Source organism: Callorhinus ursinus, unplaced genomic scaffold, assembly GCF_003265705.2.
Source record: "Callorhinus ursinus isolate GAN/ISIS: 27379988/994484 unplaced genomic scaffold, GSC_fseal_2.0 scaffold2, whole genome shotgun sequence".
Classification (NCBI taxonomy): Eukaryota; Metazoa; Chordata; class Mammalia; order Carnivora; family Otariidae; genus Callorhinus; species Callorhinus ursinus.
Window position 1 is genome coordinate 3,041,463 of NW_027397064.1, and position 10,451 is coordinate 3,051,913.

A 10,451-nucleotide genomic window follows, 5' to 3' on the forward strand; every position below is an offset into this window, starting at 1 on the left:
GGCTGTGCTCAGCAGCCCAGACCCACAGGAGTCCTGGGGGCTCCCAAGGCCCTCTGAACACAGTACATCATCCCCACAGGTGAGTCGGTGCTTGATCAAACAGCCAGAGAAAGATGACATAGTCCCTCTTGAAAGGTAGATTTTACTCCACATGGAAATTAATTGATCCTGTGTGAATTCTGCAACTGGCAGATCAGCTGATGGGGAACAGTACCTTTATATAAAACAGTTAGCCTCCTACTTCAAAGTGTTCTCTAAGGTAAATGCAATTACATCCTCCCCAACAAGACATCCAAAATACCCACATTTAGCTTTTGTGCGTGTATTTATTCTAAGCACAATGCCCACATCCTGGGACATTAGTATTTCTCTTCGCATCATTGAAAATATGAGTACTTTGGAACTAGTTGGAGCAAATTATAATGTACCCAGCCAGGGCCTTTTGTTACACAGCTCTTCAAAGGGGGGCCTGTGTGGACCTCTGAAAGCTGTGGGTCCACTGGAGTTCATTTGAGAACGACTCTTACCCAAGTCAGCCTTGCAAATTATTTCTGCCCTATGCAGAGTTTTTATATTCCTCATGGCATCAGGTGACTTTGGATCTTGCGTAATACGTACGCAGGCACACACAAGGGAGGGATTGTCGTGCCGTTGGATTAAATAATGCTTATGGAAATGAGCTGATGGAAAATGGAATTACTGAGGTTTTGTGTTTGTCCCTGGAGCGTGGCGGTGCCATGTCCGGTGGGCGGAGAACTTCAGGACTGCCGGGGAGCACATTGCTCCTACAGAGGCTGGCCTGTGCCCTCTTCCAAATGTTCAAAACCTGAATTTGGAGTACATTTGGCCTTGGTGAGGCCTATTCCTAGTTTTTCTGCTCTCTCCAGGAAGGGAAGGAATGAGAGGTCTTCCTGAGCTCAACTGATACGGAGATGACCCCAGGATGACAGGATTCTGCTGCTACTTCAGGCCTGGCTTCCGAGGCTGGACACTCCACCCAGGTCCTCAGCCCTGTGAGGAAGGTAGACCCAGCCCCTCTCCCACCACTCAGAGATCAACCTGGGGTAGCCACCCCTGCATTGGCAGCACCAGAGAACTGACTACCCCTGCAGAGATTGGACCAACTCTTCTCACTCACATCCAATATTGTCTCTGTGCAGAGATACCGGGCATGCCAGTCACCTGCCTCAAGGCCTCCATCCTTGAGGAAAATGTTAAATGCTCTCATTTCTCAACCAGCACATTGAGAGTTTGATGAAGAGGTGGACCAGCTGGCCACCAGCCCAAGGGCCCGGGTGAAGGGGACACCAAAACAATATTGGGATCACAGTGCCCTCCAGTGGAGGTTTGTAAGCACTGCCATAGCTCAAGGGGCAGAGGCCCGCACTAAGCAGCCTCCACCTTTACCCCTCCCCGCTCTCTGGGTGGCGCTCTACCTTCCCTCATGCAGTTATGACTGGTGCACCCTAGGACAGAGAGAGGATGCTGGAGATGGATGCTCTAAAGGGGCTCTTCTTGTGCTAGATGCTTAAGGGGCAAATCCTTAGCACCAAGAATCCAGGAATAGATGAATCCATCTCAATGTCTCCCCTTGAGTCCCGAACACCCTAAGGGACCAGATGCTTCATGTAGGCAGTACTGCGCGCACAAGGCTGAAGGAAGACAAGACTCACCTCTGAAAACAAACACTTCTGATGTTCAAGTGAAGATTCCATTGCAAGCTCAGTCCCCCATCTTCATAAAGATACCCCACTTTATCACAAGGGCATGTGTCATAATGGTGGAGAGAATGGGGTGCGGAATGAGAGGGGGTTATGCTGTGAGGAAGGGAATATTACCTATTTTAACGTCTATGATAATTTATACACAGAGTAATAGTAGCAAGTTAAGGCTGCAAAGACCCGATATTTCAAGACATGAATATTAACTGGACGGGCTTAATATTCAAACAGAGTTAGAAGAAATGCCAAAGAATAGAAAAGTTGACATCTGCTCCTTCTCCTTCTCTCCTTGTCAGAACTAGGATTGTGGGACTTCTCCAGAGCCAAATAACTGTGTTTGCCCATGATCTTCTTTTTGTGTTGGCCATTATATTGGAATATGACCGCTGCATTTACCTGATCATACCACCATCACTGCCAAATGTAGATGCATGTGCACCTGTGTACACATGCACACACATCTCAGCTGACATACATAATTTGGAAGTGCTAAATCCTAATGACTTCCATCAAGTGTGGAGGAAAGAGCTTAGGCCCCTGTCATAGGAAACATTTGTCAGAGCCTTCCTCCTGGTTGCCTTGATGAATCCCTCTGAAATGGAGTTTGTCTTGGTGATAAGAAGGAAGCCAAACCAGGAGAGTGGAGGGGATATTAGTATATTGGGGCCAATAAAATCTTGAAAGTTAGCTACTTGGAGACACAAGGGGACCCCACGGTGCTTTCACCCAGGTGTCATGCTGGCATTATTAGGTCAATAAACTCTCCTGAGATTTCTTCCTGCACATCATCCCCAGAGCCCAGGGCCTGACTTCTGTGAAGGGCAGCTGAAACTAGATGCTGGTGGCATGTGGCTGCCTCCAGGGTGCCTTAGGGTGGCTACAGGTCAACAAAATGTCCTCAGATCCTACCCACCAGACCCCATCTCTGCCTGGGGTCTGTGGAATTTTAGGGAACACAGATAGCAAGGTGGGGAGAAGGCCCACTGCACAAAACAGATGCCTATTAAGTAGGAAGAGTTTATAGTGGACCATGGCAGATTTGGAAAGTGTTTATGCCATAGGAAACATACCACCAGGGATGGGAAGAGTAGGGAAGGGTGGTGGGTCATCAAAGTCACCTGAAAGGTAAAGGAGGAATGATCCAGATTGGTCTTCAGGGACTTGCACAGCATGAGAGGGCTCCCGGCATAACCTAAGGCAGCTGCTGTGTGTATAGGGTCACCTGCAGACCAGGCCTCCTACAGTGGCCTGCACTGCTGCATCCCTGAGCAGCGCCTCTTCATGTTAGTTTATGCACTTGAATCTCCTATGAATCTTGTTAATATGCAGATTCTTCATCTGCAGGTCAGGATTGGGGCCCAAGATTCTGCATCTATGACAAGCTCTCAGATGATACTGATGCAGCTGGTCCCCAAAAAAGTTATTAGAAATACATCATCTTGGGCTCCACCCCAGACCTACTAAATCAGAACCTGCAGTTTATTATGCCCCAGGTGACTCAAATACACATAAAGTTTCAGGAGTTCTGTTCTAGGCACCACTTATGCACTGGGAATCAGAAAGGGGGCAAACCAGAGATCGTTGTGGGCATTATTGCCATTAGATAAATAGCCAAATGACCACATGAGTGGGCTACACCCGGGAGCACCTGAGACAAAATATATAACCAGGTGCCCTGCCTATCCATGTCCAGTTAGACGTCATCTGCGCAGCAGCATCTTCGGGATGATGGACTCACTCCCTGACAGAAGAAATGTCATGATAATGGTGCATACGGTCCCACAGTTCGCTTGTTTCAGAGGGACCAAGTCATGAGTGCTCAGGCATTTGCTAGAGTGAAGACAGTAACTGGCACCCAATGGAGATGGATCAGTGGCCAAGAGGAAGCGCGTTCTGCCAAGCTGGGTACCACCTGACATTGAAGACGGGTTTTCCAGGTGGCAGGGCCTGCAGGAAACTGACGTTCTACTCAGAAAGATTCTGACTTTCAAAGACAACCCTCAGAGTGCTCAGATCTTCCCAAAGATCGCCACTGTGGGGAATAAAACAGGTGGGGCAGCGTTGCAGGCTGTGACAGGTGACAAGGTGCTAGAGGCCACTGGCCTGTGTGGCCGCGATGACCAACGGCTTAAAGGAGACTTGGTGATTCTGCCTGGTGGAGCTAAGAGCTGATGATTACTTTCATGATTAAGAAATGTTACAGAATGTGCCAAAGAAATGGTGGAAATGAGTAAAGGGGCTCAAAAGGTACAAGCTCCCAGGTATAAATAAGACATCTTGGAGATCAGTGCATAGCATGGTAATGCTAGTTAATAATACTATTGTATTGTGTATTTGAAAGTTGCTAAGAAAGTAAATCTTAAAAGTTACCATCAGAAGAAAAAAACTTTCTAACTATGTATGATGACCAATGTTTACTGGTCTTACTGTGGTGATCATTTTGCAAACATCAAGTCATTATGCTACGCACCTGAAATTAACAGAACATTATATGTCACTTATACCTCATGAAGGTATAAGTTCTGCTTGGCCTCCCCTAGCACAAAAGCTGCAGGGCTGGCAAAACGCCCTGTCCTCTGAGCCCTGGGCTGCCGGCTTAAGGCCACCTGTCTCCACTCCCACGTACAATATACCTCGTGGCACGTGTTCTTCCCCTGCCTTTCTCCCAGCTGGAAATACATGAGGTCAAAGGTTTGAAAACAATCTATAGGCTCCTTGTTGAATTTGATAATGAGCAACACATTTTTTATGATTCAAAACAAGTATACAACCTTAACTTGCATGTGGCTATTTGTCTCTAGGTAACATGAAAAACTATGGAAAACTTTACTGGAAATAGGCCTAAGTTATAAATCTCTTTTTATACACTTCACTTAAAGAGGATACTGTGAAGTTCAAGGAATGGTTATATCTGGAAATTGTGCAATTAAAAACTTATTAGGTTGAACCCTATTCGATAGGCTATCCTCAACCACTTTGACATTATATTAAACAAGAAGTAATGAGGCACTGTGGAAGGTAATCACTCTTATATTGTGGTGGCTTTTCTCCCCAATTTTTTCACAATGTTATACTATCACTTATCTATTTATACTAATAAACATATCTCAATAAACCTGTTTATGAATGAAAGAATGCCACGAAACCCCTATATCTATTTTGAATCGGCATAGAACACGTAACGAGAAAGGAGCCATGTGATGAATGGACAACTCAATGAGTTTTCACCAGCCGAAGCTCCCTGTGTAAGGAGCATCCAGAAGCCACTGTGCCCCTCTCCAGTTACCCTCCTTCCAAGCATAACTGCTGTCATGACTTCTAACACCGCCACTTACTTTTGCTTTGTTTTGAACCTTATATAAAATCACACTCTGTGTACTCTTGTTTCTGGCTTCTTCTACTCAAGCCTTCTGCAGGGTTCATCCATTCTGTGCATATAGCTGCAGATTGTTCATTCCCACTGCTACAGACTATCCCATTATGGGAACATGATTTTTTAACTACGCTACTGGTGGTATGTGTCTGCATGATTTCCAGTTCCTTCTTCATGTCACGAAGAGCATTCTTGTAGAAGACGTTCAGTTAAAGAGTGTATGTATATAAGATGGACATATACCCAGGAGTAGAATTGCTGGGTGTATGCTCTATTCTATGTTTTCAGTGTTAGATATTTGCCAAACAGTTTTCCAACGTGATTACTGCAATTTACGCTTGACCAGCAAAGTATCCGAGTTTCGGGTGCTCTGTACTCTTAGCTACACTAGGATTACGTGTGTGTGTGTGTGTGTGTGTGTGTGTGTGTGTGTGTGTGTGTGGTTTGTTGTCATTGTTTTGAGCTTGCTATTTGCCATATTCTTTTTTTTTAACCCTGTACTCATCCATCTGGGCTGTTACAACAAAGGTATCACAGATTCAGTGGCTAATAAACAACACCCTTATGAACTAATCACCCCCCAAAGACCCCCACCTCCCAATACCATCACATTGAGGGGGTAGATCTCAACATAGGAATTCTGGGGGGACACAGACTTGCAGTCTATGGCCAACCCCAATTGATAGAGTATTATAAACAACTTCACCAAGAACATGAAACGATCCCCAAGGTTCTCCAGGATCTTCCTCTGCATTAATTGAGGTCATCAAAAGGCTAAGTAAGTGGACAAAAAGGCTCCAGCCCCTGCAGAAGTGATAAACACAGCCCTCATAAACCTCTGCTCTTGTTACAAGTCTGTTTATGGACAGCTTCCCTGTTTCGCATAGAACAACAGTGAAGACAACACCCGCACTACTGTTTCATATTCTTTCTCTAATGTATTCTCTACCCTTATGTGTCTTCCTTCTGCAATCTTCTTTTGCTCAGGTAACCAGACACGTGCTAGAGCTTTGACTGCAAATACAATCGCATGGCTCCACTTGCAAATTAAACTATGTTCAAGACCCTACACACCATGCTTGCGTGTGGATAGTTGTGTTTTTCCTTTTCTCCCAAAACATCTGCAGATCCCAGAGAGAAAAGACCTGGTCCCTGGAAGTTTTACCCATTGGTGCAACCTGCCCATAAGTGTTTCCTTGTCTATTAAGTCAATTGCTGTTGCTGACCAGGCTTGTCCCAATTCCTTGGTGAATTTACGGGCACCGTAAGCATCAGAATGGGCGGGGGCCACCCTCGGGTAGAGCAAACGTCCATCTTAAAGGTAGTAAACAAAGTCTGACAGCTCAGCCCTCTCCTTTTTTTTTTTTTTAATTAGCCTTTCTACTTTGGGATAATTGTAAATTCACAAGCAGTTTTAATAAATAATACAGACAGATCATGTGCACCCTCCACCGGGTCTCCCCCAGTGTTAACGTCTTGCAAAATTATAGCACAACGTACCATGTCACAACAAGAACACTGACAAAGACACACACACTGCACTGCTCCTATTCAGATTTCTCCAGCTTCACTTGTAGCCGTGTGTGTGTGTGTGTGTGTGTGTGTGTCGTGTATTTCTATGCAATTTTTTCACATTCACGTTGCTGCGTCCACTACCACACTCAGGACCCAGCACGTTTCCATCGCAACCATCCCTCGAGTCGTCCCAACCCCCTCTCCACTGCCTCCTCCACACCTAACCCCTGGCAACAATGAATCAACAATTACGCTACCTGTGTCAACGGTTCATTCCTTTTTATTGCTGAGTAGGGCTCCGTGGTGTGGATGTACCACAGTTTGCTTACCACCTACCTGTTGAAGGACATTTAGGTTATTCTAGTTGAGGTTGTTACCTCCCCCCAAAAAGAGCTGCTGTGAATATTTGTGCACAGGTTTTTGTGTGAACACAAGTTTTCATTTCTCTGGGATACATGCCCCAGGAATGAAATCTCTGGGTCTGTGAAAATGTCATGTTTAGTTTTACAGGAAATTGTCATTCTGTTTCCCAGAGTGGCTGCATCGTTTTAAATTCTCAGCAGCGATGGCTGAAGGATCCAGCCTCTCTGCAGCCTCGCCAGCATTTGGTGTTGTCACTATTTCTTACTTTAGCCCTCCGGATTACGTGGGCAACGATATCTCATTGTCATTGTAATTTGCGTTTCCCTGATGGCTAATGATGTTGAACCTCTTTTCGTGGGCTTATTTGCCATCTGCATCTCCTCTTCAGGGAAATGTCTGTTCGCATCTTTTGCCCACTTTCCCTCCTTTTAACTAAATTTAATTAACTAAAAAACTCGGTGCTGTTTTTAGAGGAATAGAAAGCATGCATCCCTGCCAGGAAAAAAAAAACATCAGGAGATGTGCATGCTCAAACATTCACAGAAAGACCTACAGAAACAGCCTTTAGAATAAGCTGCACTTACTGGACAACTATTATCAAGAAGAGCATCCAAACACACAAGCCAAAACCTCAGTTGCTTCTGCCAGATCTCTGAAGGCTCTGGAAGATATTTCTATACAATGCTCTTCAACAGATTCATGTCTGTACTTATTTGAAGGGGGATGGGTGTGTTCATAACGTGGCTAATGTGTCCTGGAGGCTCCATTAGGATGCGGTCCTAATCCTAATACCCAGGGCTGACTCTAATACACAGTGCTATCAGCAGCATAGTAAGACTCTATTTTGGTAGAAGTGGACATTAAGGAATTCTTGGCTTACAATTTTCCAGACCACACTCATTTCTTCTCTGTTCTATGTTGCAGCATTTCGGAAGACACCTGGATGTTTGAGAAAGTAAGCAGATTGGAATCACTTTGTTTGCAAGAAGCCCCAGCTCTGGGGATAGGAACTTCTGCAACCCCTCTGAGCAGGGGTAAGGGCCCATGGTGAAAGGAAGGAGCAAGATGGGCTCCTGGCATGTCCACACCCGTGTTTACAACAGCAATATTCATGAGAGCTGAGATGTAGAAGTAACCCAAGTGCCCATCAACAGATGAGTGGATAAACAAATGCGGTCTATCCATACAATGGAATAGTATTCAGCCTTACAAAGGAAGGAAATTCTGTCTATGCTACAATATGGATGGGCCTTGGAGACCTTATACTAAATGAAATAAGCCAATCACAAACAGGCAAATATGATTCCACTCATATGAGATCCTAGCATAGTCAAGGTCACATAGAAAGTAGAAAGGTGGTCACCAGGGGCTGGGGAGGAGCAATAGGGAGCTAGAGTTTACTGCGTACAAAGTCTCAGTCTGGGAAGTTTCAGTCTGAGAGGGGTGGTGGGGATGGTTGCATAACAGTGAGGATATACTGAAAGCCACTGAACCATACACTTCAAATTGGTTAAAATGGCAAATTTTACGTTATGTATATTTTACTATAATTTTTTTAAATGGGCTATTTCCTTTCAAACACACTCTGATCTGCTCTTCTCGGTTACAGCCTTGTGTCGATTCCCCAAACCTCCAGGAAAGAGTAAAGTGGAACAACCTGGCAACCACTTCTCATTACCTTACAAAGTGAAGCTTGTTCTATTTGCCAGCAGTTGGGTCCAGCTTGGCAAGTTAGGTCCACCTGGCAACACTCCTCCGGCCTTCGGAGCAGCAGGAAAAGCTGGCTTTGGAGCAGGGATTTAACGGAAATTCAGGTCCTGTTGGCTGAGGAGATGTTCGCTGATTTTTTTTATCTTCGCCATACCTGCCTTGGGGGATGCGAAGTACGAACTTGTTCAGACATCAAGGGTTTCTGAACTAAAATGGACCCTAGAGATCATTTCATCCAAGCCCACCTGGGGAAGCAGACCACACATCACAGAAGGAAGGGACAGACGCGGGCCACCACCCCGTGTCCTGCAGCCAGCCTTGGATAGTTTGTGCTGTCTGTTACGCCACCCCCTCCGCCCTGGTGAGGTTGTCACTACAGTCCAAGAACCCCGGGAGGACAGGGCCTGGACTTCTCACCTGGGGCCGCCCGGGGGTAAGTACGGAGCACTGTCGTGCACAGGAGCTATGAGCTGAATAGATCCACTGTCCCCTGCAAGGAAGGAGAGGCTCCTGTGCCCCTAAAGGTCCTCATATGCCCACCGTACACAGAGGGTGCCACGTTCATGCCTCACCGAACAACGTTCACAGAACCATAAAGGAACATTCACTGAGTCCTTGTCATGGGCCAGCACTGTTTGTGTATCAGAACAAGAAAGCACTACATTCCTCCATTTTATGGGTGAGACAACGAAGGCACAGAGAAATCAGTTAACCGCCCAAGGCACCTGGCTGGTAAACTGAACCTGGACTGGCTCCAAAGACTAACTAAGATGGCAAGGGGGTTCTGCCCCATCTCAAGTTGACTGATTTAAATCCCAGGTCCTTGTGGTTCCAACTCCTACAGCTAATCCCACTCCTCCTTCAGACGGACAGACAGTATCCTGCTGGGTGTACCCGGTCCCCACCTCAAGAGCCTCTCCTACCAGGCCTTTGTGCTGAACCTTCTGAGCCTGGGCGTGAGCCGGGCGGTCGGCCGGTAGCAGCCCGAGGACTGACCGCTGGCCGCTGCTGCCCCCTGCTGGGCGGCCTGGGCTCAGCAGCCACGACCTCGGGGCGGGGGGGGGGGGGGCCCACAGCAGGAGTGAGCGGCTGGAGGCAGGTCTGCGTGTGGCCAGGGATGGGGGGAGTCATCTGTCCCCACTGTTGGCCCGAGGCCTGCCAGGGAATGGGTGAAGGAGCTGTGAGCGGATTTCAGAGCACCCTGACGACATGCTCCCCAGCCCCCCACTGAGGTCGGCCCCTCTCAGGGAGCCCTGGACGGGAGCTCTCGTTCATCCTGGGGAAGGGTTTCCACCTCACGTCTCCTCCATCTTCCGCTTATATCCAGATCCCCAATTCCTGCCATGCCCTCCACTGCCAATGCCCCGGTCCACGCCATCGACTCTCCCCTGGATTGCAGCAGTAAGTTCCTACTTGTCTCCCTGGTTCTACCCTCGTCGCCGCAACCTGCCCTGAGCTCCGCAACCGAGACAGTGAGGCTCCGCTCTGCTCCAGACGCTCCAGCCGCATCCCATCGCTCCCCACAGAGCAGCCGGCATCCGTACAATGACCAACAAGCGCCTCCGGGACTCAGGTCCCATTCACTCTCTCGTGGCACTGCAGCCCGCGGCGTCCTGGCTGCTTCTCGCACACACCTAGTGTGTTCCTTGCTCAGGGACCTTCGCACCTGCCGTTCCGCTAGCCTGGGACGCTCTTCCCTCCGCCGTCCGCAAGGCTCTCTCTCCCCCACCCCCCACCCGCCCTCCGCGTTGCTCAATGTCACCTCACTG

The 10,451-nt window shown here is 47.5% G+C and overlaps 1 long non-coding RNA gene across 1 annotated transcript; it reads right to left on the reverse strand.

Moving 5' to 3' along the window:
- Positions 1-7,849: 7,849 nt before the first annotated feature.
- On the reverse strand, positions 7,850-9,687 carry LOC141369986 (uncharacterized). Its single transcript, XR_012373598.1, has 3 exons — positions 9,606-9,687; positions 8,651-8,840; positions 7,850-7,911 (listed from the first exon to the last, which is right to left on the reverse strand). It is a non-coding gene; the product is annotated as an uncharacterized lncRNA (long non-coding RNA).
- Positions 9,688-10,451: the final 764 nt, after the last annotated feature.